The 21,971-nt window shown below is 41.7% G+C and overlaps 1 non-coding gene across 1 annotated transcript; it reads left to right on the top strand.

Moving 5' to 3' along the window:
• Nucleotides 1-20,717: 20,717 nt before the first annotated feature.
• Nucleotides 20,718-20,823, top strand: LOC118481556. Its single transcript, XR_004865764.1, has one exon. It is a non-coding gene; the product is annotated as a small nucleolar RNA R71 (small nucleolar RNA).
• Nucleotides 20,824-21,971: the final 1,148 nt, after the last annotated feature.

Here is a 21,971-nt window from a genome sequence, read left to right as displayed (position 1 = left end):
TTAATATTAATAATAAAATATATTATTTTTTTTCCTTACTCCGTTTTTAATGAAACTTAGGTTAAAACGTAGATAAAAATATGCTCGTTCTAAAGACATATTCGTCGTTTTATAAAACGTTATATTTTAAAAGTTATACGAGAAAAACGAGTGAAGCAGCTGAATTAATATATATAAGCAAGCTAGCTAGCACGTCAAGCAGGTAGGCAGGCACGTCACTATCCCACCAGAATTAGGTTGAGGTGCTTGCTTGCTTGCTTACTATAAATAGGAAGCTTAGGATTCATTTTTCTTTGCTCATTTCTCTTCTTCTCTCTATACGTTGGTGTTCTAACCAATAATCACCGATACGATATTCTGTTCGGTCGATTCAGGAACCAACTAACGGATGCCAAAGTATTATACTTTGTGAATTTCGTTAAACGGAATCCAAAGTACTACTTTGTGAGTTCGTTAAACGGATGCCAAAGTGCTATACTTTATGAGTTCGTTAAACGGATGCCAAAGTACTGTCTGAATAAGACTACACTTTGTGAAGTTCGTTAAGGTTCGAATCTCGTGACTATCGTTGAGGTTTGATTTGGGTTTTACACAAATATGTATTCCATTCTGTTAAGCTATATGTTTAACTACCGAAAATACTCCCCACCACACACACATGCGAATCACTAATTAGTATAGCATGGTGCTGCTACGATACAGGGTATTAACTCGATCGCTATTACGATTCATTTTCCGACCGATCAATATATCCAATGGATGTTTAAGTGCCACCCACATTAGGGTTATACTTTGTCGTTCGTCGTTAAATCGATGGATGTTTAAGTATCGCACTTTATCGTTCGTTGTGAGAATTTGATCTCGTGAGTTATCGTAATTGTTGTATTAAGTTACCTACCTAGTTCGTGTGCACTAGGTTACAAGGCTATTTCAATAGGCTAAGCTTTGCCTGTATAAATCTGCAATATATCAAGGCTTATCTGTAGACTAAACTTTGGCCGTATGAATCTGCATGTTTATAATGTGAGTCATTCTTCTTTTTAAACTGTTTTCTCACAGTTTGTGAGTAAGTATTACAATACTCCAAAGTTATTTTCAAGGTTATAATTACAGGGATTAAGTCTTTGTAATCACCAAATTACAGCTGGTATGTGGGGTATTGTGCACATTACTATTTTTATCACTCTATGTGAGTGAATATTACTCTATGTGAGTAATTATTACTCTGTGTGAGTAAACCGTCATTATTGGGGCGACGGGACCCAATAGTGGTATGACCACAGTCACAGATCCGGTCGAGTGACAAATACCCATTCTTGATAATTGGTTGATAAAAACATTGTAATCGCTCTTAATACTGTGAATTATAACAAATCTGTTTTTATAAAACCTGAATGAACTCACTCAGTATTTCCCGCTGACAAAACCTTTTTAAAACGTGTTTCAGGTAATTACAGTAGATTGGAGTAAGGATTAGATCCAGCACTGAAGGACTTCAAGAAGTGGCTTATTTCATTAATTAAATCAAATTAAGAAATATCGTTTTTATATTAAAAGCTACCTTTGTAAAACATGGGTTTATCCCATCTATTTAATAAATAAAATCCGGTGTTTCTAAACTCTGATATTTTTCCTAACTCACGGTCCTGATGAAATTTCCGCTGCAATGTTTTTCAAAATAAAAATAATCACCGGTACCACTGGACTGCTCACGGCACCCGATTCCGTCCAGGGTGGGTCGGGGGTCGTGACACCTAATAACAAGCCTTACACAAAACTCCATTGGAACCGCTAAACACCCAAATTTTTTTCAAAAAATTTTCATTTTTTTTACTTGTCTAAAGTTTAAGTTAGGAATCCTAAGATTAATAAGGTTATATTTTTACAAATTTACAACCGAGAGCGTCGTGATAACAAGAACCAACATAAGAAAATTATGAAAAGGCATGACAAGCTTAGTTAAAATTTGATTATATATACTTGATCACATAGAAAAAACCCATTCCCACAAAAAGTGAGTTTTGAGCCTTTATTGAGCATACAAATTTACATCTTTAGACTAAATGCTCATTTTTCTTTTCTTATGTGAATAGCCGCTTGGTTCTTACGACTCTAGAACTTGCCACGACGATTCATTCCCGGTCCTTACCAACTTAAACCCAAGTAAGTAAATGATGGAGGCATTAGGACTAACCATTTTTCTTTCTACACCAATATTTTTCAATTTTTTTACCACCTACCCAAAATCCCCCTAGTTAACCCCTTTGAGCCTAAACCTTTCATTTCTTTACCCTAAAACCCTTTTACCCACCAAAAAAACCCTTTTTATTTTTACCCTTTATTTTAGTAACAAGCTCGGTTTTTCGTGTGACTAAAAAAAAATGAATGATGAAGTTAGAAATAAACAAACAAAGCTCTTAAAACAAAAAGCTTGTTTGGAGAAATACTTCAAAATAAAAAGTCACTAAAACAAAGTGTTTTATGAAAACCGACGCTTTTTACGCTTTTCGCCCTTTTCTACTAACCCATTCACCCACCTTTAGCCCAAGCCTTTACCCAAAAAAGTCCTCTTGATATTTACAAAGGTAACAAGTTAAAAAGGAGGAGGATTGATTGCTTGGCAAGCTTATGGTAGGAATAAGTTCCATGCCGCTCTCGAGTGATTCACTAAAATACACCTTCGGCCGAGTGTGAGTGATTTCTCCCGTGAGGTATGTGAACTTGTATATAAATGGAATTTTAAAAAAGGCATGTTATGCCCAAATAAGTAATTTCTACTATGAAACGTTCTAAACAAATCATAACGAATAGGATTGTAAATAAATAAAAACAAAACCCAAAAAGATCTTGGATTCTCAACACTCTATGACAAGCCAAAACCTTCTCTTCTACCTATTCCATTTGGGAGTGTAAGCCACATATTAAAGAGTTTTGCTTGAGGACAAGCAAAAGTTCAAGTGTGGGGGTATTTGATGTGTGTAAAATGCAACATATAAATTACATCAAATGAGGCATAAAACTAACCCTTTTTAAGTACTAATGTTGGAAAAAGAGTGTTTTTGTCTTCCTTTTGTATTTTCAGGATTAAATGAGCTCAAATTCACAAAAGAAGCAAAAAGACAGCTAAATCTAACATAAATACAAGAAAAGGAACATAAGTGGACTGCCCGACCCCTCAACGGCATCCTCCCAAGCAAAATAGAGAAGGCAGAAGACTGAACACGCCCCGTGCTCAGCCAGCACGGGGTCGTGCCCAAGAAGCAGCAGAAAAGACAAACCTATAGAAGCTTCTATTGCCCACCACGGGGCCGTGTCCAGTGAACACGGGGGCGTGGCGAAAGTACAGCAGGCGCATTAATTGTAATTGCGAATTACAAATAATGAAGAGAGAGAGTGTCAGACAGGCACGGGGGCGTGTCCAGCGGACACGGGGCCGTGCCCAGCCTTCTGTTCAGCCTATAAATAGGAGTGCTTGGTTTCATTTCAACTCATCCCTTGGCACACCACCTCTCTCACACTTCATCCACCACCCACCACCATCACAACACCATCATCCACCACCATCATCCATTGTCCATCATAGAGTGTGTGAGTCGTCTCGGGATCCAAGATTGATCGTAAGAGTTCTTGACAATCAAGGCCATGTTTGCCTAAGTCTCTTACATCACTTGGTGAAGACAAGTGTTTAGTATAATACTTTTTTATTTTTAATCTTTTGCACTTTTTATTTGGTTTTGTATTAATGACTTTAATAACTAGTTACTTATGTTGAAGGTGATCTTTCCTTATCGTTTGTCCGTGGTGTCTTGGCATTATTTTACTGTCTATATAAAATAAAAGATTTTCACCATTCATATCTCCACGGTCTATATGGAGGTATGTTGGCTACCTGGTCGGGGGTTAAGGGAACGGTTTGGTAAGGGTCTTGCCCTTGTTCAGCGTTCAGAGGTCCTGCAAGGGACCTGGGTCAAATTTAGTAGGATCTCCTTCAATACCCATAGGTATTGGATGGCGGGGATCCAAACTCTTTGACCCCCTCATAAGTTAACTACTATTAATTGTGACAACTCGAATTTCCAAGATTCCTATTTCGCAATTATTGCACGTTCATTGTTTATGTAGTTAATTATTTGTACAATTAGTTGCTATGGAATTGTATACATTTTGATACAATGAAGTGTATTGTGTGATTGTGCATGGTTATGTGTTAATTGCGATAAATTTGTTAAATGTATAAACTTGGTGGTGAAACTGTGAAATTGTTTGAGGTGGTGCACTATTGTAAAATATAATAACTAAGGGTGTATAGAGTTATTAGTGTAACCTAAATTATACTTAACCCTAATCCCTTGTTCACTAATCATTTTCACAAAAATCCAAGCACGTACATTCACTTTCTCTGGCAATCATCATCACCATCATCATTGACACAAGACACTCAGCACTCTTGATTCCTCTCTTTCTCTAGAATCATTCAAGGTAATTGTTTATTGATTATTGTAATACTTGTAAACCCTAATTGATTGTTTGATTGTAGCAATTCTTGATTCTTGTGAATTCTTGAAAACCCTAGCTTTCATATGATACTTCTGTGGTTTTTGATTGAGTTCTGATGATTTAGAAATGATGTAGTTTAGTGTATGATCATTTGCCTGATGATAAGACACAAGACATGTTAGAATGATTGACTGTTAATTGAATTCTGCTCTGCTAAATGTGTGATTTAGGGTTCCCAGATCGTGAAAACAATGAACGTAACTGTCAGTGCATATGAATGTTTGAATAATGTATATGATAGTCTGAGTTTTTGTTTTGGAGATATGTCCGAGTTCTTTATCACATGTATTGTCCGAGTTTTATGAGTTATAATATGAATCCGACTTTTATAAGATACACATATAGGTCCGACCTTTAAGTTGGTAATGCTGTCCGATCTTTAACCCTTAGAGGGAGTCCGAGCTTTAACATGATGCTAGGGGTCCGAGTTTTTGTTTTGTGTTAAGTGTCCGATCTTTACAAACCACAAAAGGTCCGATCTTTTAAGATGATTGAGTGTCCGATGGTCCGACTTTTAAACTTGTAAGTGTGTCCGACTTTTGGCTTCATGTTGTCCGATTTTCATGAAGGGAAACCCCTTGTCCTTGTCCGAGTTTCTTGTCACATATGGTTGTCCGAGTTTTGGCCCCCCAAACCCTTTGTCCGACCTTTAAGCTTGAAAGGGGGTCCGACTTTGTGACCCATGCCCCTTGTGTTCGAATTTTGATCCCAAAACCCCATGATCCGAGCTTTAACCCCCACCCCCCCTTATGGTCCGAGTTTCATGGCCTAATTCCCTTATCCGACTTTTAATCCCCATGTGCTAGTCCGACTTTTAAACAGGGGAAACCCCCCCCCCCCCCCCCCTCACTTTTGTCCGAGTTTTAAGGGCAAGGCCCTGTCCGAGTTTTATGTGTAATGATAGTCCGACTTATGTATGCTTTGTACATGATGCATGATCAAGTTCTGTTAGTTCCATTAAGTGTGTAACCCTGATTTAAGTGGGTTGTGTTGTAAAGTTATCGATTCTGTACGTATGAATAAATAAATAAGGGTTTAGGATTATGACAAACACCAGTAATTAAGCTTTCTGAATACTTCTGTATATAATTGCATGCAACTGTTCATTTCTGCATATAACTGTATGATTCGATATATGATTGTATGAAGTTGAATGCAACTGTACGATCCTGCATGCGTGAACATTCTATGTGATATCATCATGTACACAATAAACACCCAAAACACAGTTGCTTGAATATCAAGGATTTGTAAACCCTAATTTGATGCAAACACTTACATCGTATCATGTGCAACATATCCTAGGTCGTGTGTAACGGACTTAGACGATTAATAAACCCTAGAAGCAATAACATACCGAGCAAATCAAGGTGAGTTCACACAGCCAAGGCATGGGATTCCCGGGTGGGAATTGGGTTGGAAGAATTGAATTGGATAATTACTCGTACTTACACTATTGCTAGACTATAGACCATTGTCCTCAGGTTAGTCAGGACACTTACGTAAATCCTACGTAAACTAGTATTTACCATTGTCTCCCGGGTCGGGAGGACACTTACGTAAAACCTACGTAAACTAATACCTACTACTGTCTTCCGGGTCGGAAGGACACTTACGTAAATCCTACGTAAACCCCACACGTACCACTGTCCTCGGGGAAGGGCACGCACGTAAATCCTACGTGTCCTTGTTCGTATTCCTGTTCTCGGATTAAGAAGAACACATGGTTGCAAATAGTCTAGTAAGTATAAACATGGGAAGCCCCCATTAGAAAGGTTAAACGTGGGAATCCCCCACTGGAAATAAATGTAAACTTGGGAAGCCCCCTCCAATTGAACATACGTATTACTGTTACAAACTTACTTTCTGTGAACTCGCTCAACTAGTTGTTGACTCTTTGCTGCATGCCTTGCAGGTCGTTAGATACATGGAGCTTGCACAGGGAGGAGCAGGTCGTTGTGGAGCATGGATCGTGGATGCCATGTTAAAACATTTAAACATTTGAACTATGATATAAATTGGATTTTCGTACTTATGCTTCCGCTACAATTGATACTATGATTACGTTTTGAACACCTTTCGTATTGAATGATTGGTTTGCATTTATTTTACTTGATATTAATTACATGTTCAATATGATTGGTGGCTTGATCCTGGTCAGTCACGCTCCCAAGCGGTGGTATTCCGCAGGTGGATTTTGGGGGTGTGACAGATTGGTATCAGAGCCATTAGTTATAGAGAACTTGGTTTTAATATGGGAAAAACGTTTTTATTAAAACCGGACTATAACCAGAACAGTGCTCTCAACGATCCACAACGACGCTTCGCTCCACGTGCAAGACTCAACATCCTAGGTAATAAGGTTTATGTTTATTGCCTACATGCTAGAATTGCATAGAACTTTGCTCGTAGTATGCTTAGATTACACTGCTCATTACTTATTATTGCTTGAGAACACCTATGTGCTTACACTCTTCTGTCATCGCACTATTCGCGAACCTTTCTCACTTATGTTGTCTTTGACGTGAAGATCAATGGCTGGACGTGTTAACATGACTCAAGCCCAGTTGACGGCTCTTATCAATGAACAAGTTGCTGCGGCACTTGTAGCTGCAAACGCAGGAGGTATACCCTGCAGTCGTAACTCATTCTAGGATCTTTAGATCCTACCTTCCTAAACAACTCTTATGTTTAACCTCGTTCTGTTCTTACACATTAGGTCAACACGCTCATCAGCCAGTTTGTACTTTCAAGAACTTTATGGACTGTCGTCCAAGCACATTCAGTGGCACCGAGGGGGTAGTGGGACTCCTCCATTGGTTTGAGAAGCTAGAATCAGTATTTGAAATGTGTGAATGCCCTGAGGCTCGCAGGGTGAAATATGCCACTGGTACTTTAGAAGGGATTGCGCTAACTTGGTGGAACGCGCAAGTTCAGATTTTAGGGTTGGCAGCTGCTAACGCCACCCCTTGGAATGACTTCAAGGAACTGATTAAACGTGAATACTGCACCCGGGAGGATATTCACAAGTTGGAAGACGAGTTGTATCATCTGAAAATGGTTGGGTCAGAGATCGAAGCTTACACTAAACGGTCGAACGAGCTGGCCGTGCTGTGCCCAACTATGGTAGAACCTCCAATCAAGCGCATTGAGTTGTACCTCAAGGGATTAGCGCCAGAGATACAGAGCCATGTGACATCGGCTAATCTTGATAATATCCAGGCTATTCAACGCCTCGCTCATCGCCTCATGGATCAGGCAGTCGAACAGAACAAGCTGCCAAAACGCATCAGTGCTACTACTACTGCTGTCACTACTTCTGCTACTCCCAGTGACATCAAAATAAAGTGGGATGGGGATTCCAGCAAGGGATCAGCTTCAGTTCAGTCTCAGGTTCAACAGCAGAAGATTGATCACTACCAGAGTCCTAGTCAGCAATCTTCTGGTGGTCACAGGCAGAAAAGGTATCAAGGATTTCACCCCAAGTGTCACAACTGTAACAGGCATCACAGCGGCCAGTGCAACAAGGGTCGTTGCCAAAGGTGTCTCAAGATGGGTCACGAGGCCAAAGACTGTAGGAGTCCACGGCCTGCAAATCAGAATCAGCAACACCCACCATCAGCTCCATAGAATCAGCATCAGCAACAACAACAGCGGGGTAACAGGGGATGTTTTCAGTGTGGGGCTGAAGGTCATTTAAAGCGTGATTGCCCCCAGTTAAACCAGAACCAGAATCGCAACAACAACAACAATCAGGGAAATGGCAACAACAACAACAATGGTGGGAACAACAATGGTAACGAAGCTCGGGGTCGTGCTTTTGTGCTGGGTCGAGGTGACGCAATGAATGATCCCAATGTGGTTATGGGTAAGTTTTTTCTCGATGATATTTATGTTACTGTTTTGTTCGATTCGGGTGCGGATACAAGTTATATATCGTTAAAAGCAAGTAAAATGTTAAAACGTACACCAACACTTCTAAACACCAAACATGTCGTAGAGTTAGCAAATGGCAAGAGTGTAGAAGCCGTTCATGTAGTCAAGGTTGTAACATCGTCTTAGCTGGTCAGACCTTCTTGATTGATCTCATACCCATAGTTTTGGGTAGTTTCAATATCGTCATTGGCATGGATTGGTTATCCAAGCAGCAGGCAGAGATCCTTTGTAAGGAGAAGATCATTCGTATTCCTTGTTCGGGTAAAGAACCTCTCGAAGTTCAAGGCGACAAGAGTGGTGCTGTGGTTGGCATCATCTCTTTCTTGAAGGCTCAGAAATGTTTACGAAAGGGGCACACTGCCATTTTGGCACTTGTTACGGATGCATCGACGAAAGAGAAAAGAATAGAGGATATTCCAGTTGTACGTGATTTTCCTCAAGTGTTTCCTGAAGATTTACCTGGTCTACCGCCTCATCGCCAGGTCGAGTTTCAAGTAGAGCTAGCTCCAGGAGCAGCACCTATAGCTCACGCACCGTATCGTTTAGCTCCAACTGAACTGGAAGAACTGTCTAAGCAACTACAAGAGCTCTTGGATAAGGGCTTCATTCGTCCAAGCTCTTCGCCTTGGGGAGCTCCAGTACTATTCGTGAAAAAGAAGGATGGCACTTTCAGAATGTGCATAGATTACCGCGAACTGAACAAGGTCACAGTGAAGAACCGCTATCCTCTTCCATGCATTGATGATTTATTCGACCAGTTGCAAGGGTCGAGTTACTATTCCAAGATTGATCTAAGGTCCGGGTATCATCAGCTGAGAGTCCGGGATGAGGACGTCTCCAAGACAGCATTCAGAACTCGCTACGGTCACTACAAGTTTCTAGTCATGCCATTTGGGCTTACGAATGCGCCTGCAGTTTTCATGGATCTTATGAACAGGGTGTGCAAACCCTATCTAGACAAGTTCGTCATTGTCTTCATCGACGACATTCTGATCTACTCCAAGAGTCAGGAGGAACACGAGCAGCACTTACGTCTTATCTTGGAACTTCTTCGAAAGGAACAACTGTACGCCAAGTTTTCAAAATGCGACTTCTGGCTTCGTGAAGTCCACTTCTTAGGCCATGTGGTGAACAGGGATGGGATTCATGTCGATCCATCCAAGGTAGATTCAATCAGGAACTGGCCTGCACCGCGTACACCAACGAAAATACGCCAATTCTTGGGTTTGGCGGGATACTACAGACGATTCATTAAAGACTTTTCGAAGATCGCACAGCCGCTTACTATGCTGACACAGAAAGGTGTCACCTACCGTTGGGGAGATTCCCAGGAAACCGCTTTTCACCACTTAAAGGATAGGCTTTACAGCGCACCTATTCTCTCACTGCCAGAGGGCACAGACGATTTTGTGGTCTATTGTGACGCGTCGATACAGGGGCTTGGTTGTGTATTGATGCAGCGGGATAAAGTTATTGCCTACGCCTCGCGACAACTCAAAATTCATGAACGGAATTACACGACGCACGATTTAGAGCTGGGAGCTGTTGTTTTCGCACTCAAGATATGGCGACACTACCTGTACGGTACCAGGTGCACTATTTACACCAATCAAAGGAGTCTCGAGCATATCTTCAAGCAGAAGGAACTGAACATGCATCAACGACGATGGGTCGAGTTACTTAATGATTACGAATGTGCCATCAAGTACCATCCAGGCAAAGCCAATGTTGTGGCTGACGCTCTCAGTCGAAAAGACACTCTACCTAGGCGTGTACGAGCTTTACAGCTCACTATTCAGTCTGATCTCCCTGCACAGATACGAAATGCTCAGGTTGAAGCATTGAAACCAGAAAACGTCAAGGCTGAAGCCTTACGCGGATCAAGGCAACGATTAGAACAAAAGGAAGACGGCGCCTACTATGTAATAGGACGTATTTGGGTACCACTATACGGCGGTTTACGAGAACTTGTAATGGATGAAGCTTATAAGTCTCGGTACTCGGTACATCCAGGGTCGGATAAAATGTACCACGATATCAGAACTACATATTGGTGGCCTAGTATGAAGGCCCACATTGCAACTTACGTCGGCAAATGTTTGACTTGTGCGAGAGTCAAGACAGAGTACCAGAAACCCTCAGGCCTACTGCAACAACCCAGGATACCACAGTGGAAATGGGAAGAAATTTCCATGGATTTTGTTACTGGCCTGCCTAGATCCCAGCGCGGGAATGATACTATTTGGGTGATCGTTGATCGACTCACAAAGTCTGCACATTTCTTGGCTATCAAAGAAACGGATAAGTTCTCTACATTAGCAGACATCTACTTGAAAGAAGTTGTTTCGAGGCATGGGGTGCCCATCTCTATTATTTCGGATCGTGATGCACGATTCACTTCAGAACTATGGCAAGCGATGCACAAAGCTTTCGGCTCTCGATTAGACATGAGCACAGCTTATCACCCTCAGACGGATGGGCAATCTGAGCGCACGATCCAAACTCTAGAAGACATGCTTCGGGCGTGTGTTATCGATTTCGGCAACAGCTGGGAAAAGCACCTCCCGTTAGTGGAGTTTTCGTACAATAACAGCATACAAGCCGCTCCATTCGAGGCATTGTACGGGCGTAAATGCCGGTCACCTCTCTGTTGGGCAGAGGTGGGGGATAGTCAGATTACAGGTCCAGAAATGGTAGTTGACGCTACTGAACGAATAGCACAAATACGACAACGCATGGCGGCAGCTCGCGACCGCCAGAAAAGCTACGCGGATAAGCGTAGGAAGCCATTGGAATTTCAGGTCGGGGACCGGGTTTTACTCAAAGTCTCACCCTGGAAGGGTGTGGTTCGATTTGGTAAACGAGGCAAGCTCAATCCATGGTATGTTGGACCATTCGAAATCACTGAAAGAATAGGCAAAGTAGCCTACAGACTAAACCTACCTGCTGAACTCGGTGCAGTTCATAACGTATTTCACGTGTCGAATCTGAAGAAGTGTCTGTCAGATGAGACCCTCATAATTCCATTGAAAGAACTCACTATCGACGAGCAGTTGCACTTCGTCGAGGAACCTGTAGAAATCACGGACCGGGATGTTAAGATCCTCAAACACAAGAGAATCCCTCTTGTCCGAGTTCGTTGGAACTCCAAACATGGCCCAGAGTACACCTGGGAATGCGAAGATCAGATGACAGAAAAGTACCCCCAGTTATTCGGAACCAATGCAACCACTACTGAGACTGAAGCTACTACTGCGGAATTTCGGGACGAAATTCTAAATCATCGAGGGGATGATGTGACACCCCGGGAAAACCAGTAAACGATACAACTTACCTAGCTTCCTCAGTAACCGCATGCTAAATTTCGGGACAAAATTTCTTTTAAGTTGGGGATAATGTGACAACTCGAATTTCCAAGATTCCTATTTCGCAATTATTGCACGTTCATTGTTTATGTAGTTAATTATTTGTACAATTAGTTGCTATGGAATTGTATACATTTTGATACAATGAAGTGTATTGTGTGATTGTGCATGGTTATGTGTTAATTGCGATAAATTTTTTAAATGCATAAACTTGGTGGTGAAACTGTGAAATTGTTTGAGATGGTGCACTATTGTAAAATATAATAACTAAGGGTGTATAGAGTTATTAGTGAAACCTAAATTATACTTAACCCTAATCCCTTGTTCACTAATCATTTTCACAAAAATCCAAGCACGTACATTCACTTTCTCTGGCAATCATCATCACCATCATCATTGACACAAGACACTCAACACTCTTGATTCCTCTCTTTCTCTAGAATCATTCAAGGTAACTGTTTATTGATTATTGAAATACTTGTAAGCCCTAATTGATTGTTTGATTGTATCAATTCTTGATTCTTGTGAATTCTTGAAAACCCTAGCTTTCATATGATACTTCTGTGGTTTTTGATTGAGTTCTGATGATTTAGAATTGATGTAGTTTAGTGTATGATCATTTGCCTGATGATAAGACACAAGACATGTTAGAATGATTGACTGTTAATTGAATTCTGTTCTGCTAAATGTGTGATTTAGGGTTCCCAGATCGTGAAAACAATGAACGTAACTGTCAGTGCATATGAATGTTTGAATAATGTATATGATAGTCTGAGTTTTTGTTTTGGAGATATGTCCGAGTTCTTTATCACATGTATTGTCCGACTTTTATGAGTTATAATATGAATCCGACTTTTATAAGATACACATATAGGTCCGACCTTTAAGTTGGTAATGCTGTCCGATCTTTAACCCTTAGAGGGAGTCCGAGCTTTAACATGATGCTAGGGGTCCGAGTTTTTGTTTTGTGTTAAGTGTCCGATCTTTACAAACCACAAAAGGTCCGATCTTTTAAGATGATTGAGTGTCCGATGGTCCGACTTTTAAACTTGTAAGTGTGTCCGACTTTTGGCTTCATGTTGTCCGATTTTCATGAAGGGAAACCCCTTGTCCTTGTCCGAGTTTCTTGTCACATATGGTTGTCCGAGTTTTGGCCCCCCAAACCCTTTGTCCGACCTTTAAGCTTGAAAGGGGGTCCGACTTTGTGACCCATGCCCCTTGTGTCCGACTTTTGATCCTAAAACCCCATGATCTGAGCTTTAACCCCCACCCCCCCCCTTATGGTCCGAGTTTCATGGCCTAATTCCCTTATCCGACTTTTAATGCCCATGTGCTAGTCCGACTTTTAAACAGGGGAAACCCCCCCCCCTCACTTCTTGTCCGAGTTTTAAGGGCAAGGCCCTGTCCGAGTTTTATGTGTAATGATAGTCCGACTTATGTATGCTTTGTACATGATGCATGATCAAGTTCTGTTAGTTCCGTTAAGTGTGTAACCCTGATTTAAGTGGGTTGTGTTGTTAAAGTTATCAATTCTGTACGTATGAATAAATAAATAAGGGTTTAGGATTATGACAAACACCAGTAATTAAGCTTTCTGAATACTTCTGTATATAATTGCATGCAACTGTTCATTTCTGCATATAACTGTATGACTCGATATATGATTGTATGAAGTTGAATGCAACTGTACGATCCTGCATGCGTGAACATTCTATGTGATATCATCATGTACACAATAAACACCCAAAACACAGTTGCTTGAATATCAAGGATTTGTAAACCCTAATTTGATGCAAACACTTACATCGTATCATGTGCAACATATCCTAGGTCGTGTGTAACGGACTTAGACGATTAATAAACCCTAGAAGCAATAACATACCGAGCAAATCAAGGTGAGTTCACACAGCCAAGGCATGGGATTCCCGGGTGGGAATTGGGTTGGAAGAATTGAATTGGATAATTACTCGTACTTACACTATTGCTAGACTATAGACCATCGTCCTCAGGTTAGTCAGGACACTTACGTAAATCCTACGTAAACTAGCATTTACCATTGTCTCCCGGGTCGGGAGGACACTTACGTAAAACCTACGTAAACTAATACCTACTACTGTCTTCCGGGTCGGAAGGACACTTACGTAAATCCTACGTAAACCCCACACGTACCACTGTCCTCGGGGAAGGGCACGCACGTAAATCCTACGTGTCCTTGTACGTATTCCTGTTCTCGGATTAAGAAGAACACATGGTTGCAAATAGTCTAGTAAGTATAAACATGGGAAGCCCCCATTAGAAAGGTTAAACGTGGGAATCCCCCACTGGAAATAAATGTAAACTTGGGAAGCCCCCACCAATTGAACATACGTATTACTGTTACAAACTTACTTTCTGTGAACTCGCTCAACTAGTTGTTGACTCTTTGCTGCATGCCTTGCAGGTCGTTAGATACATGGAGCTTGCACAGGGAGGAGCAGGTCGTTGTGGAGCATGGATCGTGGATGCCATGTTAAAACATTTAAACATTTGAACTATGATATAAATTGGATTTTCGTACTTATGCTTCCGCTACAATTGATACTATGATTACGTTTTGAACACCTTTCGTATTGAATGATTGGTTTGCATTTATTTTACTTGATATTAATTACATGTTCAATATGATTGGTGGCTTGATCCTGGTCAGTCACGCTCCCAAGCGGTGGTATTCCGCAGGTGGATTTTGGGGGTGTGACAGATTGGTATCAGAGCCATTGGTTATAGAGAACTTAGTTTTAATATGGGAAAAACGTTTTTATTAAAACCGGACTATAACCAGAACAGTGCTCTCAACGATCCACAACGACGCTTCGCTCCACGTGCAAGACTCAACATCCTAGGTAAAAAGGTTTATGTTTATTGCCTACATGCTAGAATTGCATAGAACTTTGCTCGTAGTATGCTTAGATTACACTGCTCATTACTTGTTATTGCTTGAGAACACCTATGTGCTTACACTCTTCTGTCATCGCACTATTCGCGAACCTTTCTCACTTATGTTGCCTTTGACGTGAAGATCAATGGCTGGCCGTGTTAACATGAGTCAAGCCCAGTTGACGGCTCTTATCAATGAACAAGTTGCTACGGCACTTGCAGCTGCAAACGCAGGAGGTATACCCTGCAGTCGTAACTCATTCTAGGATCTTTAGATCCTACCTTCCTAAACAACTCTTATGTTTAACCTCGTTCTGTTCTTACACATTAGGTCAACACGCTCATCAGCCAGTTTGTACTTTCAAGAACTTTATGGACTGTCGTCCAAGCACATTCAGTGGCACCGAGGGGGCAGTGGGACTCCTCCATTGGTTTGAGAAGCTAGAATCAGTATTTGAAATGTGTGAATGCCCTGAGGCTCGCAGGGTGAAATATGCCACTGGTACTTTAGAAGGGATTGCGCTAACTTGGTGGAACGCGCAAGTTCAGATTTTAGGGTTGGCAGCTGCTAACGCCACCCCTTGGAATGACTTCAAGGAACTGATTAAACGTGAATACTGCACCCGGGAGGATATTCACAAGTTGGAAGACGAGTTGTATCATCTGAAAATGGTTGGGTCAGAGATCGAAGCTTACACTAAACGGTAGAACGAGCTGGCCGTGCTGTGCCCAACTATGGTAGAACCTCCAATCAAGCGCATTGAGTTGTACCTCAAGGGATTAGCGCCAGAGATACAGAGCCATGTGACATCGGCTAATCTTGATAATATCCAGGCTATTCAACGCCTCGCTCATCGCCTCACGGATCAGGCAGTCGAACAGAACAAGCTGCCAAAACGCATCAGTGCTACTACTACTGCTGTCACTACTTCTGCTACTCCCAGTGACAACAAAATAAAGTGGGATGGGGATTCCAGCAAGGGATCAGCTTCAGTTCAGTCTCAGGTTCAACAGCAGAAGATTGATCACTACCAGAGTCCTAGTCAGCAATCTTCTGGTGGTCACAGGCAGAAAAGGTATCAAGGATTTCACCCCAAGTGTCACAACTGTAACAGGCATCACAACGGCCAGTGCAACAAGGGTCGTTGCCAAAGGTGTCTCAAGATGGGTCACGAGGCCAAAGACTGTAGGAGCCCACGGCCTGCAAATCAGAATCAGCAACACCCACCATCAGCTCCACAGAATCAGCATCAGCAACAGCAACAGCGGGGTAACAGGGGATGTTTTCAGTGTGGGGCTGAAGGTCATTTCAAGCGTGATTGCCCCCAGTTAAACCAGAACCAGAATCGCAACAACAACAACAATCAGGGAAATGGCAACAACAACAATAATGGTGGGAACAACAATGGCAACGAAGCTCGGGGTCGTGCTTTTGTGCTGGGTCGAGGTGACGCAATGAATGATCCCAATGTGGTTATGGGTAAGTTTCTTCTCGATGATATTTATGTTACAGTTTTGTTCGATTCGGGTGCGGATACAAGTTATATATCGTTAAAAGCAAGTAAAATGTTAAAACGTACACCAACACTTCTAAACACCCTACCTTCTGGGGTAGCCCAGTTGGCCAGTCCCACCCAGGCCTCTTCTTGAGGTCACCGGTTCGACTCCTGGCAATGCCCTATTGGGGTGTTGGGGCTCTTCACCGTGGGTACTCACCGCCAGGGAACATTGGGACGTTGTTAGCTTGCGGAGTTGCAATACTCCGGCGGATGGGAGGTCCGTGCAACTACCCCCCCCCACTTCTAAACACCAAACATGTCGTAGAGTTAGCAAATGGCAAGAGTGTAGAAGCCGTTCATGTAGTCAAGGGTTGTAACATCGTCTTAGCTGGTCAGACCTTCTTGATTGATCTCATACCCATAGTTTTGGGTAGTTTCAATATCGTCATTGGCATGGATTGGTTATCCAAGCAGCAGGCAGAGATCCTTTGTAAGGAGAAGATCATTCGTATTCCTCGTTCGGGTAAAGAACCTCTCGAAGTTCAAGGCGACAAGAGTGGTGCTGTGGTTGGCATCATCTCTTTCTTGAAGGCTCAGAAATGTTTACGAAAGGGGCACACTGCCATTTTGGCACTTGTTACGGATGCATCGACGAAAGAGAAAAGAATAGAGGATATTCCAGTTGTACGTGATTTTCCTCAAGTGTTTCCTGAAGATTTACCTGGTCTACCGCCTCATCGCCAGGTCGAGTTTCAAGTAGAGCTAGCTCCAGGAGCAGCACCTATAGCTCGCGCACCGTATCGTTTAGCTCCAACTGAACTGGAAGAACTGTCTAAGCAACTACAAGAGCTCTTGGATAAGGGCTTCATTCGTCCAAGCTCTTCGCCTTGGGGAGCTCCAGTACTATTCGTGAAAAAGAAGGATGGCACTTTCAGAATGTGCATCGATTACCGCGAACTGAACAAGGTCACAGTGAAGAACCGCTATCCTCTTCCACACATGGATGATTTATTCGACCAGTTGCAAGGGTCGAGTTACTATTCCAAGATTGATCTAAGGTCCGGGTATCATCAGTGGGGCCTACCATAATTTGCATTAATAACTTAATTCATTATCTTCCATTAATCCAACCCTTTAGGATTGTATCCTTGCTGACTCAAACTACTGGGTTGAGGGTAACGTCGCCTTCAAAAGAGGGGCCTACTACAATAACTAAGATAATCTCTTAAACAAGTGCAAAAGTGCGAAAATAATCAAAGGTTATACTAATACACGAGTCGGATCCAAGTGATTCATCTTGTCTATCTGTTTTTATTTTTATTTTATTTTTCAGCATTTAGTTAGTTTCTATTTTCTTAGTTAAAAAAAAACCTTTTCTAACTTTTTGATTTGATTAGACGTTGAGGATAAACCGGTACTAAAAGCTCTTGTGTCCTTGGACGACCTCGGTATCTTACCAACACTATACTACGTCCACGATGGGTGCACTTGCCCATATGTGTGTTTAGTGTTAGTAAATATCGTGTTTTATAAATTTAAAACTTGGCTAAAAGTGTAAAAAGGGCTTAAATATACATCTAAATTATATTACACCTAACGCACATCAGCATACCCCTCACAAGAACTCTCGGTGACAAGATAAATTAGCATGTTATGCTAAATCACTCAATACGTGTGTGTGTGTGTGTGCGACAATAAGCTTGTATAAGAATCAAGTTTCCTCCTAACAAATATCTAGCATGCTTATGAATCAAAGGGACTTACGGATTGTAACGGGGCTAAATGCAAAGGTAGGGAATAGTGGAATACACATGAAGAAGCTAATTGATTTGACCCGGTTTTTATTTCTACTACTAAACAAAGCAAACATCAACTATATACACAACTTCATCAACATTTTCAACTACTATCGCAACTAACTCTTTCTTTTTGCACTTTTCTCATATTTTTTCTTTTTTTTTTCTTTCTCTTTCTCTTTTTTTTCTTTTTTCTTTCTTTTTTTTAATATAGAACTCAACAATATATACAAGAGTATCAACAATCACAAACTAAATTCCTAAACCGGGTCGTCTCAATAGGTAAAGTTTTGTAAGAAGTAGGTTTGGGTCACAACCGAATGGTTTAAGGCTCAAACATGGCTTTCTAAAGGACCAAACCCCCACCACTCACAATACCAAGCTCATATATGTAAAGTATGAGGTCCAACCCACCAATCCCGCACTCTCACACATCTAGACGAGGCTTCCTAAAAGTCCCCTATCATTTCCAAAGGCATGCTAACTCTAGGATTTAACAAGTATTCACACACAAGTTCTATTAACACACTACACACACCGCCACTCAAACAAAGAAATATCAATAACACTCATATGTGGCTCGATTCTTACCAAGAAAAGACTAGGAATGGGTGTCGGTGTGTCAAATGGCACAATATCAAGTTTTCAAATTTTTACACTTCTCGCTTGGATTTACAAAAAATTTAAAATTCTCAAAAATTCCCCCATCCCCACACTTGGGATACATTGTCCCAATGTATGATTTTGAGGAAAAGATCGCTTTAACCAAGAACATCAACAATTGCTTATACTCTCAAACCCCAAGTTTCTTTTTTTTTTAACATCACACCACTAACTAGCCCAACCCCAAAACATAACATCAAACTAATACACCCCCAAACCTCCCAACCATAAACAAAAGAAAACAACTAACTACCAAAATTTCAAAGCTAAAGAACATAACAAGACTAAGGAAAGAGTACATTGACCTGGTGAAGTTTGACACAACCGATGTTGTAGACAATCCGACTTCTTATCACCACCTTCACACAAATATCCATACATCTTCCCCACACTTGAATGTCGCCATGGCCCTAAAACATAGAAAGATAAAAACAGCAAGATCAATGTAAAACCCCGGGTTGCCTCCCGAGCAGCGCTAAGTTTCTAGTCTTCAGCCAGACCGTGCCACCCCTATTTATGGTGGCTCAAAGAATCGATTCCTGCCATCTCCATCACTTCCTTGTGCCATTGAGCAAAATGAATCCATCTTGTTTTGACTCGGTGGGTAATCAAATACGCTCTTGCTTGAACCCATATGCTTTTCTTCACGATCCAGTGGGTGATTTCTTCTCATTCTTTGGAACACCTTTTTTATACAATCACTAGACTCACCACCCTTCCCCTCAATGGATTCATAACTAATCACTTTAGTTTGAACATCCAAGGACAACTTACGCTTCTTTTCGATCATGGTAATAATCCCGTCTCTACAATTAATTTGAGTATTTGCTATGTATAGAAACGGTCTACCTAAGATTACCCTTTGTTGTGCTGCCATTTTGGTAGAAGCATAGTCTAGAACTAGAAAATCCACCGGGTATTCGAATTCTCCCAACGAATCATAACATTCTTAACTATTCCCCGTGGACGCCTCCAACTCTCATCCGCCAAGCTCACCATGGTGTCTACATCTTCAAGCGGACCGAAATCGTACATGTCATATAGCTCACCCGGTAACACACTCATGCTCGCCCCATAATCCAACAATGCATGAGGAATTTTTAGTTTCCCCACTCGGATAGGCACGATTGGCGCTCCATACTCTTTATCATTCTCAATTTCGGCATCTTTTTCCAAACCTGCATTCACTTGATATGAAGAAGTTAGCAATGTTTCATTAAATTTAGTACTAGGAACGGTGCTTACCACATTGATATTAACACTTTTAATGTTTTTGGGATTTATCAGCGTGTCACTTGGTAACTGGCCTTTTGCTTTTTTCAATATCGCCACTTCACTTGCAAGTTGACCCATTTGGGTGGTCAAAGTTTGAATCGCTTTATCACGGGCCTCGTCCTTTTGCATCCGAACCTCATCACGTTGATTCATTCGTTGCATTTCAACTTGCATCACCTTTAACATCTCTATTACTTCGTTTCCACCCGAAGAGCTTTGACCCGTTTGATATTGCCTTTGAAATCCTTGGTTTCCTTGGAAATTCGGGTTAGCTTGATTTGAAGGGTTCCCATACCGAAAGTTTGGGTGGTTTCTCAACCCGGGGTGGTAAGTGTTAGAATTCATATTATAGTTTCTACCACCCCCTCCTTGACCTTGTACCGCATAAACTTCTTCATATTGCCCTTCCACCATTCCGTGGCAATTTTCAGCCGCATGACCTATTTCATTGCAAATAGCACAAACATCATAAATTTGATTAGAAGTTTATACATTACCATCATCAACCGCATGCCCTTGTGTTCGGGTAACGGCCGGTCGTGCTCCTTGATGCTTGAGCTTTTCTCTTTGATGTAATGGCCATTTGCTCCAAGAACTCCCAATCGTCATGCTCATAGTTTGTGCCAAAAGTCCCATTTGTGATGGACATCAAATCTCGTGCATCTTCGGCACACAACCCTTCATGAAAGGCGTTCATCAACTCCCAAAGCTCAATTCCATGATGCGGACAATTTTTAATCATCATATTTAAGCGCTCGAAGGCTTCATGGAACATTTCGCCTTGTTGTTGTTGGAAACTTCTCAACCCTTTCCTAGCATCATTGGTCTTTTGGGCGGTATAAAATTCGTCTAAGAAAGTTTATTGCATTTCCCCCCAAGTATAAATAGATGCCGAAGGCAAAGTGTAGAACCACTTCTTTGCCTTATCTTCCAAGGAGAATTGAAACAAAACCAACTTTACATCATCAGCCGAAAAACCTTGACTCCCAAGAGTATTGCAAATTGAGTCGTAGGCTTCCAAATGGAAATAGGGTTCCTCCGTTGCTAGACCCTTATATTTTTGCAAGCTTTTCAAGGAATTCGTTCTTACTTCAAATGTCCTCCCTTGATCATTGTGAGGAATGACTACCGGTGAAGGATTATGAGTGATTACCGGCCTAAAATGCGCTTCAATACCCCTCGCATTTTCTCTAAGATGCCTCCTTGGTACACCAAACCGACCCCTTGGACGAACTTGACCCATTGGTCTTGGTATATGCCCTTGTGGTGCAATTGGTTGATGAAATTGTTGTTGTGGCATCGGTGGGCGTTGAATTGGCCTTTGGAATTGTGGTTGCACATTTTGTGGACGAACTTGTTGCAAAGGTACCGGACGTTGCAATTGCGGCCCTTGTGGCCTTGGCCTAATATGTTGAGATATGAGTTGTTGTTGTTGCACCCCACCAACATTTGGAATCACTTGCATTTGGCCTTCCATATAACCGTATTCCCCTTGATCTCCATCACCCCCGTAAACATATCTGTCTTCATCAAAACCCTCAAACTCCTCAAATCCTTCATCATACCCATCTCCTTGAATTCCCGAAGATTGCCCAAATGGAAGCGTCGAGTATTGGAAACCCGACTGGTTTGATGGTCGAAATTGGTGCTATGGTATGGCTTGCATATGACGGACCCGCACCCGGGAAGAAATGGGATAATGGTGGTATAGTAGTGGAAGGATTAAAGGTAATGGTTGGTTCTTCTTGGGTAGTAATGGGTTGTGTGGTGATGGTTGGTGTAACATTTTGGATTATGGTAGGTTCGGTAGTATTTGGTGGAATGGTGGTATTTGGTGAAGGTTGAGTGGTTGATGGTACAAAGGGTTGAAAAGGTTCACCCGTAGTGGGTGGTGGTGGATCCCTATCCATGTATCGAAGTGGTGTAATTGGTGTAATTGGTGTTGTTGGTGAACTGCTGATTGTATT

Source organism: Helianthus annuus, chromosome 8, assembly GCF_002127325.2.
Source record: "Helianthus annuus cultivar XRQ/B chromosome 8, HanXRQr2.0-SUNRISE, whole genome shotgun sequence".
In the NCBI taxonomy this organism is placed as follows: domain Eukaryota; kingdom Viridiplantae; phylum Streptophyta; class Magnoliopsida; order Asterales; family Asteraceae; genus Helianthus; species Helianthus annuus.
Note: the sequence above shows the minus strand (reverse complement) of the source record. Positions and strands in the feature narration are given on the sequence as shown.